General features: G+C 34.6%; 1 protein-coding gene and 1 non-coding gene across 2 annotated transcripts in view; one reads left to right on the plus strand and one right to left on the minus strand.

Annotated features, from left to right (window-relative positions):
* The window catches only part of HCN1 (hyperpolarization activated cyclic nucleotide gated potassium channel 1), a 390,472-nt gene that overhangs the window by 154,573 nt on the left and 217,696 nt on the right, over nucleotides 1-18,203 (plus strand). The window lies entirely within an intron of this gene.
* Nucleotides 15,490-15,596, minus strand: LOC111556725. Its single transcript, XR_002736442.2, has one exon. It is a non-coding gene; the product is annotated as a U6 spliceosomal RNA (small nuclear RNA).

Here is an 18,203-nt window from a genome sequence, read left to right on the forward strand (position 1 = left end):
AAAGGCAGTCTTACTCAGTCTGAACTATATTTTAGTATGTAAATAAATGTAATCTGTAAGTAAACTTTATTATTTTTATTGTGAGTTGCAATTATTTATCTAATACAGTTTCATTCTGGTATATATAACTATACTACTCTTGTTACTTGAGCAAAGAGAAGATGAGCAAGATTGTACTTAGAGTTATTTAGGCTTGAACTTACGAAGACGTAGTAACACCTTTATTTGGTAAGGACAAGGAGTGACATGTTAATGTAAGCCTGATTAGCCAATTTTCCTTGTTTCTAATAGGTGCTCAATAATAATCATATTATATATTGATGAAAAATCAAACTGCCATTTGAAAATGGTAAAATATTATGTATTTTATCTTATGTATGAATTAATATATATTAAAATTATGGCAATTCTAAATGTGTTAAAAAATAAATGGTATGGTTTTAATTTACCCTCCTGTAGTTCCAGCAGTTTTCAACACTTAGACAGTTTGTTTTAACTATATGCAAACTTCTTTCCACATATAATTATGAAAAAATCCCAGGTAGAATACCATTTTGCTTATTAAAAGTTGAACTATTAAAAATGAAGATGTTAAAAAATAAAATATTAATGTGCTTTAAAAAAAAGACACATTTCTTGGGGCATCTGGGTGGCTCAGTCTGTTAGGCATCCGACTTTGGCTCAGGTCATGATCACATGGTTCTTGGGTTGGAGCCCCATGTTGAGCTCTTTGCTGACCACTGGGATCCTGGAGCCTGCTTCCCATTATGTGTCTCCCCCTCTCTGCTCCTCCCCCACTCATGCTCTGTCTCTCTCTCTCAAAAATAAATAAAGCTTAAAAATATTAAAAAAAACATTTATTTCTTTTTTTTTAACTTTTATTTTTAAGTAATCTGTACACCCAGCCTGTGGTGGGAACTTACAACCCTGAAATCAAGAGTCACCTGCTACACCCATGGAGCCAGCCAGGTGTGCCCCCCACCACTCCCATTTGTTTATTTTCATTAGTCAGTACTCACATTTCCCACATGTCTTCCTTTCTTTTTCATTTAAAACTTTTTTTCTAATCAGAATCCAAGTAAAGATATCTCCTAAGTATCATTTAGTCTGAATGTAGATCCAAAATCAGTTTCTATCTCTGTCTCTCTTTCTCTGTCTCTCTCCTTCCTTTGGTGTATGTTGGAGAAGCCTATTCATTTGCCTTCAGTTTCCCAAGGTCTGGAGAGTGCTAATGTCAAAATGTTATCTTCCCTTTATTTCCTTTAACTTAGTAGTAAGATTCACGTTTGATTTTTTTTTTTTTTTTTTTTTTTTTTGGCGAGACTCTATCACAGGTGGTGGTGTGTGCTTACATCAGAAGGAACATACCGTCTTCTCTGTGATGTTAGAAGCCACTGCCTAAATCCATTGTTTCATTAAAGGTCACAAAACAGTGAAATTCTAATTAGCATACTCTTTCTTCATGTATTCACTGAATACTTAACATTTCATCAAGTACTCTGTTCACCTACAATGTTTCCTATAGGAAAGGAGAGCTAAAAGTTTGATTCTTTTGATTTATTTACTTTATTTATTCATTTTAACTATTGTGTTATCTTCTATTGTACGTATATACCAACATTTGCATTGTTTCTAATTTTGTATAGGTATACATATTACTGCGATACGAATACTTACACGTTTGGACAATTTCTACTTCAGTATTGCCAATTTTTTTCACATGCAAGTACATAAAAATTTCTCTTGACTCAACATTCACTTATTTATTAAATGTTCATTATTATTATTCTTTTTGTTAACCTCCTATTACTGTCCTCAGACTTTCTTTTAGATGTTTTATTTAATTTACTTAGCAATTTTATTTGGTGGATACTGTTATTATTCTGAATTTAAAAGTGAGAAAATGAGAGCACGTGGGTGGCTCAGTTGGTTAAGCATCCAGTTCTTGATCGTGTCTCAGGTCATGATCTTACCCTTCCTCAGATCGAGTCCTGCGTGGGGCTCTCCACTGACATCATGGAGCCTGCTTGGGATTCTCTGTCTTCCTCTCTCTCTGCTCCTCCCCTGCTCTCTCCCTCTCTTTCTCTCAAAAATAAATAAACATTAAAAAAATAAAAGTGTAGGGGTGCCTGGGTGGCGCAGTCGGTTAAGCGTCCGACTTCAGCCAGGTCACGATCTCACGGTCCGTGAGTTCGAGCCCCGCGTCGGGCTCTGGGCTGATGGCTCAGAGCCTGGAGCCTGTTTCCGATTCTGTGTCTCCCTCTCTCTCTGCCCCTCCCCCATTCATGCTCTGTCTCTCTCTGTCCCAAAAATAAATAAATGTTGAAAAAAAAATTTTTTTAAATAAAAGTGTAAAAATAAAGGCAAATAAACATTGAGTAACTTGTACATAGCTAGTAAGGGATAGAGTCAAAATTATTTGGCCCAGTGTTATCTTAATTATTAAAAATGGTAGATCCCATTACTCTTTGAAATTGCATTCATTCTTGATTATTAGTGATATTCAACCTTTTTCATGTGTTTGTTGGCCATTCTGATTCTCTTTTAGTATTGCCTTTTGTACATATCCTTTACCCTTTTTCCCCTTCTTAGCTATCCTCATTTACACATTAATGTCAGTTCAACATCAACCATAATTCATCTATTTGCCGAAAGTACTAGTTTTGTTATTTTTCAGGCTACATATTAAATAAAAGTGTAGTATATGGCAGAATCCCTTCTGTACACTTGGATTATAATTGGTGAGACCATATCCTTCTGAATTTTAAAGAGGTTATTCAAACATGTTTCAACTGCAACTGGTAAACACTAAATGATACTGTAGCTTTTGCACAGTAGTCCTGACATTTACATTATATATAATATAATGCAAACAATACATTGTAGTTTTACATATGCCTGAATTTACATATGTCTGAATTCTGTCAAACAGTGTGGGAAAGAGAAGAGTTAATGAAACATTATTTCCATCCTGAAATTTACAACCTGGTTGAGGGAGCAACTCCAAAACAAATAAATTAGGGACTCATTTAAAGGGAAAATAATCACATTCTAGTAAATCTATGCTGAAAACATATGAAATTTTGCCTTTCAGAAGACTGTTTAAATATTTTAATATCTTCCTAGAAAAATAACATAACAAGAATCTAGCATTAAATGAACTCTTAGCTATTTAAAATAAATGTATTTTTAAATTATTTTTGAACTTTTTTTCCTAAAGCCTAGAGATAAAATAATAAATAAGATAGGATCTCTCAAGGAGTGCATTATTGGGTAAAACAAAGTAAATGAAAATGAACTGATTTTAATAAGCCTTGCATAATCTCAGAAGTTCATGCTAACTGTTCCTATACTGTGCAAATATAATAAGATTATAAAATTAGAATGTTAACAGTGAGTAGGTTTTTGAAGATGGAAATATATGTGAGATTTGATTTTTTTAACTTCTTTGATTATATTTATATTTTCAAAATGCCATTTAGGACCCTAAATTATTTTACCTCGAAAAAGTAGTATTCATCTTCAGAGTAGTGGTTAAATGAATGTTAGGACATCCCTATATTAAAATACTACTAAACTGTTAAAACTCTATTGCAGCAATTTTCTGTGTGTTAATAAAGAAAACCTTTCAAGATATAATAATTGAGAAAAACAAGGTAAATAAAGCACATATAAATATTCTTATTTATGTTTATTTAAAAAGGATATGTAGTGTGTGTGCAAATGCTGTGCACATAGTATTTATGTTACATAAAGAATTCTAGAAATGTAAGAAACTTAATGACAGTGCTTACCTCAAGGAAATGGCTTCACAGTTACCTTTTAAAAGATATAAACTTTTGAACTGTTTACATGTTTTAAGTCATGTGTTATCAGCTATTATTACTAATGTAATATTACTCAATCAGCAGGAATTTCAGATATTTAAAACACTTTTTTATGGAAATGCACTATTAACATACAGACAAAGATATGCTTGGAGCTAATATACTTTCAATCTGTAAGCAATTATTACTATTGATGTCCTAATGGGAAATTTATATATGTCTTAATGAGCTGTGAAAAATAAAATTCAAGGTCTTACACTGTGTGTCCTTGTGAAAGATAAAATGATTTAGGAGTCCCTGCAATTTGCCCTTTCAGTTTAATCACTGGCTGTTTCATTGCTTGACATTCATATAATTATTAAAAATCTCAAAGCAATGTGTACAAGCCTTATTTGCTGGTTAGTGACATTCTTAAGAAAATAAATGCGTAATTATTTTTCTTTTAGAATAAGAATCCGCAGTGATGGTTCAAAGTATTTGATTAAGTATAATAATTTGAATTACTAAAAAGATAAAGCATATTGTTAGATTGTTTGTAGTAGTATAAATTCCAAAAGGTATCCAAGAACCCCTAGATGACACTAGATGCTTCAAAATTTAAGAAAAAAAAAATTTCTAAATCATTTTGGAAAGTTAACACAATAATCATTTTCCTGTTCCATAGTAAACATATCTTTTTGGATGCCTGTTTACCTCAAATATGTTCCAAGGCATTCTTTCTTTTTTTAATTTCTTTAAATGTTTATTTTTGAGAGAGAGAGAGAGAGAGAGAGAGTGAGCATAAGTGGGAAGGGACAGAGTGAGAGAGAGAGAGAGGGAGACACAGAAACCGAGGCAGGCTCCAGGCTCTGAGCTGTCAACACAGCCCCATGCGGGGCTTGAACTCACAAACAGTGAGATCATGACCTGAGCAGAAGTCAGATGCTTAACCAACTAAGCCACCCAGGCAATTCTGTTGCATCCTTAATATTATTTTTATTGACATGATTTTTAGCATATTTTGATTGAGGAGACAGGAAGGATTGAAATAACGAGCTGTTGTTTAAAATAATTGTAAGGACCTTACAAAATACTTATTTTTTTCTACTGTGTGTTCACTTTCATGATACATCTCTATCCATTTTATTATTTGGCTCCCAAAGTGAGATTATTTTGAATGAAATTATATATTTGTAGGTGCTGTTAATTTCAGGTAAAAATAGGTTTGTAGGGGTGCCTGAATGACTCAGTTGGGTGAGCATCCAAATGCGGCTCAGGTCATGATCTCACAGTCTGTGATTTTGAGCCCCTGTTGGGCTCTGTGCTGACAGCTCAGAGCCTGGAGCCTGCTTTAGATTCTGTGTCTCGCTCTCTCTCTGCCCCTCCCTCGCTCGCACTCGCTCTCTCTCTTTCTCTCTCTCCCCAAAATAAATAAACATTAAAAAAAATAGGTTTGTTAATGATAAAATTAGTGTCAAAAATGCCATTATAAAAGCAGTTATTATGTTAAGTCTATGCAATTAAAACCTGATTATCATTAAAAGCTAAGCATGAAAATGTATATATAAAAATCTTTATCTTATACAAAGCTTCACCAAAAATATCCCTTTATATAATGAGTTTTGTTGTTTAATTATACAGTTTTGCACAGTGGCAGTATCGTAGCCAGTGAGGTTTATCTGAGGCACAGATTATTGCTGTTGTTTAATTATAATTGATGTATATTATGATTACATTTGATTTATAAGAAGCTTTTAAGAATCTATATTATGTAAAAGATTTATTATATGTAATAAATGTAATGTGTTATAATGTATTAGCATTCAACTGTTTTTAACTATCATTTTTCTCTCTTTATTGTAAGTATTTTTGTAATAGTTACTTCTTAATCATCCATTTGTTTTAGAGTTCAGAATAACTTAAAAAATTAAGCAAAGACATAATTGTTAAAATTCACAATATTCATTTGCTCTTTCAAGAGAGTCAAATTCCGCTTTCAGTTAGGATACTAATTTTCCTTTGAATTACAATGATTATTGCAATATATTTGACATTTAATTAATATGTGCATTTAATAAATATGTAATGGGTGCTTACCATGTGCTATGATAAACTAGAATCAACCCTACATTTAGTTGCAGAATAATGGAATATACAATTTAACAATATCAAACAGTAATTTTAGGTAAAGAGAAGCTCTACAGAGAAAATAAAACCTGGGTAATAGTTTTGTATGATTGAGAGAGAGAGAGAGAGAGAGAAAGAGAGAGATTTTTGTTGAATCTATCTTAATAATCATCTTCACTTCTTTGGCAGTATTTTACAAAGCAAACACTCTACATTGTTTTTCCAGTAGTTTGCTAAGTTTCAGATATTTAATCAATTATTATATTGAGTGAATGAAGATTCTAAAATTTGCATTTTATAAGCATTATAACATATCCCAACTAGAATGCAGGCTCCTTGGGTACAGAGAACATATGACTATAATGTTTACTATAAAATTTCAGTGTCTAGAAGACTATATATTGTTCACAAAAATTTGCTACCTGATTGGCCCACCATTTACCAGCTTTAAGGCACATAAAGTTTGATATTATTCTTCGGCAAGTGTGAACCTGACACAAGGAATGAATGAAGAACAAGGAAGCCAGTGTGGTCCCAGCTCAGCCAGAGATGAGGCAGGAATTAGGGGGTAGGGTCAGAGAAGCAACTGTCACCAGACCTTCTAGTACCGTGATTTCCAGAGAAAAAAATAGTATGGACTATATATGTAAGTTTTAATTTTTTAGTACGTATGATAAAAATATAAAAATAAGCAGATAAATGGGTGAAATAAGTGAAGTGGATTACAAGTACATTTATCATGATGAGCACTGAGTAATGTACAGAATTGTTGAATCATTATATTGTACACCCCAAACTGTATGTTAATTATACTTAAATTAAAACATTTTTAAGTAAAAATAAAAAGTAAGCAGATAAAATTAATGTTATATTTTATTTACTCCAAAACATGCAAAATAAAATTTTCAGTTGTAATCAATGTAAAAGTATTAACAAAGTGTTTTACTTTTTAAGTCTTTAAAATTACATTTTTTCATTCTAAGTCTTTGAAGTTCAGTGTATAATTTATATATACAGCATATTTCAATTTTGCCCAGACATATTTCAAGTGCTCAGTAGCCACATGTGGGCAGTGTAGCTCTAGTGTCTTGTAAACCATCGTAAAGACTGGCTTCTAACTTGCTTTGGGAGATCATTTAAAGGTTTTATTTAAACTCCAGTGAGTTAGCATACAGTGTAATATTAGTTTCAGGTATACCATATAGAAAGTCAACAGTTTTATACATCACCTGGTGCTCATCACAACAAGTGAACTCCTTAATCCCCATCACCTATTTAACCCATTCCCCACCCACCTCCCCTCTGGTAACCATCAGTTTGTTCTCTATTCCATTCCATTGTGTGTGTGTGTGTGTGTATATATATATATATATATATATATATATATATATATATTCCATTGTGTGTATATATATATATATATATATATATATATATATACACACACTACATCTTCTTTATCCACTCAACGGTCAATGGGTCTCTCTCTCTCTCTCTCTCTCTCTCTCTCTCTCTCTCTCTATATATATATATATATATATATATTCCATTGTGTGTGTATATATATATATATATATTCCATTGTGTGTGTGTATATATATATATATATATATATATATATATATATATATATATGTCAAGGGTACTTGGAATGTTTCCATAATTTGGCTATTATTGATAATGCTGCTATTTGGGCTGTATGTATCCCGTTGAATTAGTATTTTTGTATTCTTTGGGTAAATACCTAGTAGTGCAATGTTGGATCGTAGGGTAGTTCTGTTTTTAGGAGGAAACTCCATACCGTTACCCAGAGCGCCAGCACCAGTTTGCATTCCCACAAGCAGTTTAAGAGGGTTCCCCTTTCTCCACATTCTCACCAACATCTGTTGTTTCCTATATTGTTAATTTTAGCCATTCTGACAGTGTGCAGTGGTATCTCATTGTAGTTTTGATTTGCATTTCCCTGCTGATGAGTGATGTTAAGCATCTTTTCATGTGGCTGTTTGCCATCTGGATGTCTTCTTTGGAAAATGTCTATTTGTGTCTTCTGCCCATTTCTTCACTAGATTATTTGTATTTGGGGTGTTGAGTTCAGTAAGTTATTTATAGATTTTGGATACTAACTCTTTATCAGATATGTCATTTGCAAATATCTTCTCCCATCCTGGAAGTTGCCTTTTAGTTTTGTTGATTGTTTCCTTCACTGTGCAGAAGCTTTTTATTTTGATGTAGTGCCAGTAGTTTATTTTTGCCTTTGTCTCTCTTGCCTCCGGAGACATATCTAGTAAGAAGTTGCTACAGCCTTTGTCAAAGACATTATTATCTGTGTTGTCCTATAGGATTTTATGGTTTCATTTTCCTGCTTGTCTAAGATTGATTGGCCATATAGTTATGGGTTCATTTCTCAGTTTTCTATTTGTTCTGTTGATCCATGTGTCTATTTTTGTGCCAGTACCATACTGTTTTGATCACTATAGCTTTGTAACATAACTTGAAGTCCAGAATTGAGATATCTCCAGCTTTGCTTGTCTTTTTCAAAGTTGCTTTAGCGATCTGAGATTTTTGTGGTTACATAAACATTTTAGGATTGTTTGTTCTAGCTCTGTGAAAAATGCTACTGATATTATGATAAGGACTTCATTAAATATGTTATGTAGATTTCTTGGATAGTATAGACATTTTAACAATATTTGTTCTTCTAATCTATGAGCATGGGATGCTTTTCCATTTATTTGTGTCATTTTTAACTTCTTTCATTGGTGTTTTATCATTTCAGAGTACACGTCTTTCACCTCTGTGATTAGGTTTATTTCTGGTATCTTATTGGTTTTGGTACAATTGTAAGTGGGACTGATTTCTTATTTTACTCTCTGCTACTTCATTAATGGTATATAGAAATGCAAAAACATTTCTGAAGAATGGTGTGACATGACTCAGGTTTTAGTGAACTGGCTGCTGTATTGCTAATGGTATAAACATGGGTAGATGCCTTGATTATTGTACTGACACAGGCAATAGATGAGAATGGTTAGGGCCAGGCTGTTAGTGGAAGAGGTAGTGAAAGAGGCTAAGGTCCGGATGTATTTTAAAATTAGAACCCTCACTTGGCTTGGATATAAACTGGAAAAGACAGAATGGAACAAAAGGTCATCTCCAGGATTTTTGTTTATATGAGCTTATATCTAGACAAGGAATTAGTTCTTATTTCTAGATTTGTGATTTCCAGGTAAAGGTGCATACTTTCCTGTGCATACACTAGATAATACAGTGGGTAAGAAAGAAAATAAGAGCATTTAAACTATTAGGAAATATAAGAACTACTCCCTGGAAGATTGTTAACCCGTCACATCCACACACAACACACACACACACACACACACACACACACACACACACACACACACAGAGACCAGTGCAACTTGACTCCAGCTGGCTTCATACTGGTAAAGAAATTAGTTACAATTATAATATAGTATAATCAGGATTATTTAGTATTTTACTCTGTAAAAGTAGAAATTGCCACTGGGAAGACCCTAATCAACCATCATTTTGCTCTGCTGCCCACTTAGTCATTTGAAACTGCCATCTAATCAAGTTTCAGTTTGCATGTTAAACCTTGTGTAATGTTACTCATCATCAATTTATGACATTTTACTCTCCTTGATAGCATTTGATTTTATTTTACAGTAACTATTAGGATAGAGAGTATGATAAAAAGGGGAAAATTCATCAAAAGAAGAGTTGTGCAGTTATACATGTAGATTTTCTTAAAATCTATAAAAAGTGTCATTAGGAATTTTAATAAAGTGAGGAGAAAATCATGCCACTCCCTACTGAGAATTACTAAGCAAAACAGTGAGTTCACAGAACATAAATTATTTTTTCCAAGTCATTTTCATCTACTAACAGATTGAATTTAAGGTCATACGGCCAAGCTATTAATTTTAGGATTTATTTATGATTATGCAAACTTTTAGGCTGTATCACCATGGTGACTAATAATGTTTAAATTATGTGCTAAGATCAGACACATTATTGCACAAATGCAATCCAATTTTGAACAAGAATTATAGGTTATTGAAGCTACAATGTGAAATGACAAGTTGATACTTTACCAAATCTAATATCCATTCACCTAATCCAAAAATCCTTCACCCGTATGTCTACGTACTACACATTACTTACTATTTTTTTTTAATTTTTAATGTTTATTTATTTTGAGAGAGTGCAAGAGAGAGAGAGTGAGTGAGTGTACAAGTGGGGCACAGGCAGAGAGCGAGGGGAACAGAGGATCTGAAGTGGGCTCTGTGCTTACAGCATAGAGAGCCCGATGTGAAACTCGAAATCATGAACCAGGAGATCATGACCTGAGCCGAAGTCGGATGCTTAACAGACTGAGCCACCCAAGTGCCCCTACATATTATGTATTATTTTAGACACTGTGAAAATTGTTTGTGTCCAGGACTGGTAAATAAGAATCTTTTTAATAAACACATTAATTTAAACTTGATTTACAAAAATCTTAAACATTTTAAGTGAATTAATAAGTTTTTACCTGAATCATTGAGTCTTTATTTACATTGTTAAAATCTATCAGAAAAATGGCGTAACTTTCTACTTGCTTTAAAATCTGTAGTATGGCCACAACATGATGTAGCATGCCTTAGCTAGAACACATTAATTTTAAAACAGAAAATTTGCATTCTTCTAAATTGTCCAAATTTTATAATTTTTAAATGTTTACTTATTTATTTTATTTTTTAATATGAAATTTATTGTCAAATTGGTTTCAATACAACACCCAGGGCTCATCCCAACAGGGCCCTCCTCAGTGCCCATCACCCACTTTCCCTGCCCTCCCACCCCCCATCAACCCTCAGTTTGTTCTCAGTTTTTAAGTTTCTTATGGTTTGGCTCCCTCCTGCTCTTTTTTTTTCCTTCCCCTCCCCCATGGTCTTCTGTTAAGTTCTCAGGATCCACATAAGAGTGAAAACATATGGGATCTGTCTTTCTCTGTATGACTTATTTCACTTAGCATCACACTCTCCAGTTCCATCCACGTTGCTACAAAAGGCCATATTTCATTCTTTCTCATTGCCACGTAGTATTCCATTGTGTATATAAACCACAATTTCTTCACCCATTCATCAGTTGATGGACATTTAGTCTCTTTCCATAATTTGGCTATTGTTGACAGTGCTGCTATAAACATTGAGATACAGGTGCCCCTATACATCAGCACTCCTGTATCCCTTGGGTAAATTCCTAGCAGTGCTATTGCTGGTTCATGGGGTAGGTCTATTTTTAATTTTTTGAGGAAACTCCACACTGTTTTCCAGAGTGGCTACACCAGTTTGCATTCCCACCAACAGTGCAAGAGGGTTCCCATTTCTCCACATCCTCTCCAGCATCTATAGTCTCCTGATTTGTTCATTTTGGCCACTCTGACTGGCGTGAGGTGATACCTGAGTGTGGTTTTGATTTGTATTTCCCTGATAAGGAGCGACGCTGAACATCTTTTCATGTGCCTGTTGGCCATCCGGATGTCTTCTTTAGAGAAGTATCTATTCATGTTTTGTGCCCATTTTTTCACTGGAGTTTTTGTTTTTTGGGTGTGGAGTTTGGTGAGTTCTTTATAGATATTGGATACCAGCCCTTTGTCTGATATGTCATTGCAAACATCTTTTCCCATTCTGTCAGTTACCTTTTAGTTTTGTTGTTTGTTTCCTTTGCAGTGCAGAAGCTTTTTATCTTCATGAGGTCCCAATAGTTCATTTTTGCTTTTAATTCCCTTGCCTTTGGAGATGTGTCAAGTAAGAAATTGCTGCGCCTGAGGTCAGAGAGGTTTTTTCCTGCTTTCTCCCCTAGGATTTTGATGGTTTCCTGTCTCACATTCAAGTCATTTATCCATTTTGAGTTTATTTTTGTGAATGGTGTAAGAAAGTGGTCTAGTTTCATTCTTCTGCATGTTGCTGTTCTCCCAGCACCATTTGTTAAAGAGACTTTTTTCCATTGGTATTCTTTCCTGCTTTGTCAAAGATTAGTTGGCCATACTTTTGTGGGTCCAATTCTGGAGTCTCTATTCTATTCCATTGGTCTATGTGTCTGTTTTTGTGCCAATACCATGCTGTCTTGATGATTATAGCTTTGTAGTAGAGGCTAAAGTTGGATTGTGATGCCTCCTGCTTTGGTCTTCTTCTTCAAAATTCCTTTGGCTATTCGGGGTCTTTTGTGGTTCCATACAAATTTTAGGATTGCTTGTTCTAGCTTCAAGAAGAATGCTGGTGCAATTTTGATTGGGATTGCATTGAATGTGTAGATAGCTTTGGGTAGTACTGACATTTTAACAATATTTATTCTTCCAATCCATGAGCACGGAATGTTTTTCCATTTCTTTATATCTTCTTCAATTTCCTTCATAAGCTTTCTATAGTTTTCAGCATACAGATCTTTTACATCTTTGGTTAGGTTTATTCCTAGGTATTTTATGCTTTTTGGTGCATTTGTGAATGGGATCAGTTTCTTTATTTGTCTTTCTGTTGCTTCATTATTACTGTATAAGAATGCAACTGATTTCTGTACATTAATTTTGTATCCTGTGACTTTGCTGAATTCATGTATCAGTTCTAGCAGACTTTTGGTGGAGCCTATTGGTTTTTCCATGTATAATATCATGTCACCTGCAAAAATTGAAAGCTTGACTTCCTATTTGCCAGTTTTGATGCCTTTGATTTCCTTTTGTTGTCTGATTGCTGATGCTAGCACTTCCAACCCTATGTCAAACAACAGCGGTGAGAGTGGACATCCCTGTAGTGTTCCTGATCTCAGGGGGAAAGCTCTCAGTTTTTCCCCATTGAGGATGATGTTAGCTGTGGGCTTTTCACAAATGGCTTTTATGATGTTTAAGTATGTTTCTTCTATCCCGACTTTCTCGAGGGTTTTTATTAAGAAAGGTTGCTGAATTTTGTCAAAGGCCTTTTTTGCATCGATTGACAGGATCATATGGTTCTTATCTTTTCTTTTACTAATGTGATGTATCATATTGATTGATTTGAGAATGTTGAACCAGCCCTGCATCCCAGGAATGAATCCCACTTGATCATGGTGAATAATTCTTTTCATATGCTGTTGAATTCTATTTGCTAGTATCTTGTTGAGAATTTTTGCATCCATATTCATCAGGGATACTGGCCTGTAGTTCTCTTTCTTTGCTGGGTCTCTGTCTGGTTTGGGAATCAAAGTAATGCTGGCTTCATAGAATGAGTCTGGAAATTTTCCTTCCCTTTCTATTTTTTGTAACAGCTTGAGGAGGATAGGTATTATCTCTGCTTTAAATGTCTGGTAGAATTCCTCAGGGAAGCCATCTGGTCCTGGACACTTATTTGTTAGGAGATTTTTGATAACTGATTCAATTTCTTTGCTGGTTATGGGTCTGTTCAAGTTTTCTATTTCTTCCTGTTTGAGTTTTAGAAGTGTGTGGTTGTTTAGGAATTTGTCCATTTCTTCCAGGTTGTCCAGTTTGTTGGCGTATAATTTGTTATAGTATTCCCTGATAATTGCTTGTATTTCTGAGGGATTGGTTGTAATAATTCCATTTTCATTCATGATTTTATCTATTTGGGCCATCTCCCTTTTCTTTTTGAGAAGCCTGACTAGAGGTTTATCAATTTTGTTTATTTTTTCAAAAAAACAACTCTTGGTTTCATTGATATGCTGTACAGTTTTTTTTAAGATTCTATATTGTTTATTTCTGCTCTGATCTTTATTATTTCTCTTCTTCTGCTGGGTTTGGGGTGTCTTTGCTGTTCTGCTTCTATTTCCTTTAGGTGTGCTGTTAGATTTTGGATTTGGGATTTTTCTTTTTTGGGGAGAGAGGCCTGGATTGCAATGTATTTTCCTCTCAGGACTGCCTTCACTGCATCCCAAAGCATTTGGATGTTGTATTTTCATTTTCATTTGTTTCCATATATTTTTTAATTTCTTCTCTAATTGCCTGGTTGACCTATTCATTCTTTAGTAGGGTGTTCTTTAACCTCCGTGCTTTTGGAGGTTTTCCAGACTTTTTCCTGTGGTTGATTTCAAGTTTCATAGCATTGTGGTCTGAAAGTGTACATGGTCTGATCTCAACTCTTTTAGACTTATTAAAGGCTGTTTTGTGACCCAGTGTGTAATCTATCTTGGAGAATGTTCCATGTGCACTCAAGAAGAAGTTATATTCTGTTTGGCATGCAGAGTTCTAAATATATCTGTCAAGTCCATCTGATCCAATGTATCATTCAGGGCCCTTGTTTCTTTATTGATCCTGTGTCTAGATGATCTATCCACTGTTGTAAGTGGGGTATTAAAGTCACCTGCAATTACCACATTCTCATCAATAAGGTTGCTTCTGTTTGTGATTCATTGTTTTATATATTTGGGGGCTCCCATTTCAGCACATAGACATTTATAATTGTTTTCTCTTCCTGATGGATAGACCCTGTAATTATTATATAACGCCCTTCTTCATCTCTTGTTACATCCTTTAATTTAAAGTCTAGTTTGTCTGATATAAGTATGGCTAGTCCAGCTTTCTTTTGATTTCCAGTAGCCTGACAGTTCTCATTCCCTCACTTCCAATCTGAAGGTGTCCTCAGGTCTGAAATGAGTCTCTTGTAGACAGCAAATAGATGGGTCTTGTTTGTTTGTTTGTTTGTTTTTTATCCATTCTGATACCCTAGGTTTTTTTGGTTGGAGCATTCAGTCCATTTACATTCAGTGTTATTATAGAAAGATATGGGTTTAGAGTCATTGTGATGTCTTTTGGTTTCAGGCTTGTAGCGACGTCTCTGGTACTTTGTGGTCCTTGAAACATTTTGCTCACAGAATCCCCCTTAGGATCTTTTGTAGGGCTAGTTTAGTGGTGATGAATTCCTCCTTCAGTTTTTGTTTGTTTGGGAAAACCTGTATCTCTCCTTCTATTCTGAATGACAGACTTGCTGGATAAAGGATTCTCAGCTGCATATTTTTTCTGTTCATCACATTGAAGATTTCCTGCCATTCCTTTCTGGCCTGCAAAGTTTCAGTAGATAGGTCTGCTGCTATTCTTATGTGTCTACCTTTGTAAGTTAGAGCCTGTTTATCCCTAGCTGCTTTCAGAATTTTCTCTTTATCCTTGTATTTTGCCAGTTTTACTATGATATGTCATGCAGAAGATCGATTCAAGTTATGTCTGAAGGGAGTTCTCTGTGCCTCTTGGCTTTCAATGCCTTTTTCCTTCCCCAGATCAGTGAAGTTCTCAGCTATGATTTGTTCAAGTACACCTTCAGCCCTTTTCTCTCTCTCTCTTCATCTTCTGGAATTCTTGTTACAGATATTGTTCCGTTTGATTGCATTGCTTAGTTCTCTAATTCTCCCCTCATACTTCTGGATTTTTTTTCTTTCTTTTTCTCAGCCTCCTCTTTTTCCATAATTTTACTTTCTAATTCATCTATTGTCTCCTCTGCCTTTTCAGTCCATGCTATGGCTGCCTCCATTTTATTTTGCACCTCATTTATAGCATTTTTAAGCTCCTCATGACAAAAATATGGAACACTTCACAAATTTGTATGTCATCCTTGCACAGGGGCCATGCTAAACTTCTCTGTATCGTTCCAATTTTAGTATATGTGCTGCCAAAGTGAGCACGTTTATTTATTTAGAGAGAAGAGAGGATGTGAGCCAGGGGATGGGCAGGGAGAGAGAGGGAGAAAGAATCCCAAGCAGGCTCTGTTCTGTCAGCACACAGCTCAAAGTGGGGCTTGAACTCACAACCAGTGAGATCATGACCTGAGCTGAAATCAAGAATTGGATGCTTAACCAAATGAGACACACTGCTGTCCCCAAAATTGCCCCAATTTTGAGTGAAATTATCATTTCTATGAAATATCATCTGTATCACTGTTTATATTAACATCCATGGCATGATTTTCCCAATATTTCAATGGTAGATGTCTATTAACACTATAATATTTTATATAATATGTGTACTACAAAATAGATAATGTAATTGCCAAATATTGACCAGTATTTCAAAATTGACAAATCCAGTGTTTTGTTTTTGCTTGTATGTCTGGGTATGTGCTAGCATTTGTGTGTATGTGTGTGTGTAGCTCTAGAAAAGTTATCAACAGAGTAGGTTGTGAAGAGAAAATGCTAAGGGCACCTGGGTCGCTAATCAGTTAAGCGTCTGACTCTTGATTATGGCTCAGGTCATTGTCTCATGGTTTGTGAGTTTGAGCCTGCATCAGGCTCCACGCTGACAGCACAAGAGCCTCCTTGGAATTGTCTTTTCCTTTCTTTCCTCCCGTCTCTCTCTCTCTCTTTCAAAATAAATAAAATAAACTTAAAAAAAGAGAAAGAAAATACTAAAGGTAACAAAATATTGGAATTTATCATTGTAAATTTTTATGAATTTTTAGAAAGCATATATATTTTAGTCTATAAACTTCTGTTTGTATAAAAGGAATATATAAAAATGCTGCATTAATAGGGGAAACCATGGCAATAGATACTTTAAAATATCATTTTTGGAAACAAAATAGATTTATTTTGTTGGAGTACAAAATATTCTAGATTATTAGTGGTATTTTATTATTAAAATTTTTTTACACTTTCAAGTGATCATGAGGCCTCATTCCTTTTTTCTGAGTGACTGAAGCGACTAAAATAAATCTCTCTCTCTTCCATCCTTTGTTTCTCTCTCTCTCTCCCTCTGTCTCCCTTTCTCTCTCTCTATATATATATATACATACACATACATACATATACACACATATATGTAAATGAAAATCTATCATTTAATTACAAAGGAGAAATTCAATACTTAGAAAAAGAGAGTCAACTAAACTATAAAAACACAGTAGACCATGTTCAGTCTCAGTGTATACACAGTGTGGCTAGCAAAATCTTTCATAAAAATCTTTGTGAGAAGTAGTCTACAATTGTTTTGTTATGAAACATAAGAAAGAATAATCCTTTCTATATTTTACATATGAAATGTGGAATATTTTATAGGTTATACTGGATTCGAAGTTGTGTTAAGTCACATGGAGGTCCCAGCTCAGCCAATCCATTGACCTTTGAGAGCTGTCCATTCTCTAATTGCTTCTCATTCGTCCAAAGGTTGATCTGAGAATTAAAATCCGGTATGGGCGGGGGGAGGAGTACGTACAATCTAGAAAGAAATTTACTAAAGTGTAATATAATATTATTATTTAAAAAATTTTTTAGTCTTTATTTGTTTTTGAGAGAGAGAGAGACAGAATGTGAGTCGGGGAGGAGCAGAGAGAGAGGGAGACACAGAATCCGAAGCTGGCTCCAGACTCCAAGCTGTCAGCACAGAGTCCGACACAGGGCTCGAACTCATGAGCTATCAGATTGTGACCTGAGCCAAAATCGGACACTCAACCGACTGAACCACCCAGGTGCCCTGTAATATTATTATTTTAAAAATAGAGAATAATTGCTGGCAACCCTAGAGTCCCACAGTTTTAGGAAAAGAATTTGGCATGCACAGATAGAAAGGGTTTTACTTCAAAACACATATTCTTTCATTTAAAGAAGTCAAAGGACGTGCCAAACCTTGGTTGAGCTTATTTGTCAAACCTACTGAATATTTTTTTTCTAGGGCTTGTACTTCTCATACTGAAGGGGCTCTTTTAAGAAATGCTTTCTGGTTAAATATGGGTTAGATGCTCTTCGTGGTTCCTAGGTATCATATGAGAGAGCAGCTGGTCTGACGCTCATTATGGTAGGTATCAGAAGCTATCAACTGCTTGGGTAGTATGATTCCAGTGCCCAGAAATTCGGTGATAGTCTAAAATTTTCAGGAGAAGAGGTGATATCAATTTAAATGTTTTCTTGGTTTGTTATAATTGGTTACATATATCTAACTTCTGACAAAATGTTCTAAGTGTCAATATGGCAAAGCTATTTTATTTGTATGTAGGCAGTGCTTATTAATCATCCAGAAGGCCTGTGTCAGATTTTGGGATGGGTGAAAAAACAAATAATTTAAGCCTCACTTTCTCTACTTTCTTACCTTCTTATAGACTCACTGTAACATTTCTCTAAGAAATACAATTTTATTCCATAAAGCATTTGTGTATATTAGTTTCTTCATTTGTTCCTCACAATATGCCTTTGATTTTCCCAGCTGACACGAGACCCAAAGGGTCAGAACTATGTTACTCAACTTAGAATAACCCATGGCCAAGCACATGTCTTATAATGGCATCCGTTAAATATTGGAAG

The sequence above is a fragment of the Felis catus genome, chromosome A1, assembly GCF_018350175.1.
Source record: "Felis catus isolate Fca126 chromosome A1, F.catus_Fca126_mat1.0, whole genome shotgun sequence".
Classification (NCBI taxonomy): domain Eukaryota; kingdom Metazoa; phylum Chordata; class Mammalia; order Carnivora; family Felidae; genus Felis; species Felis catus.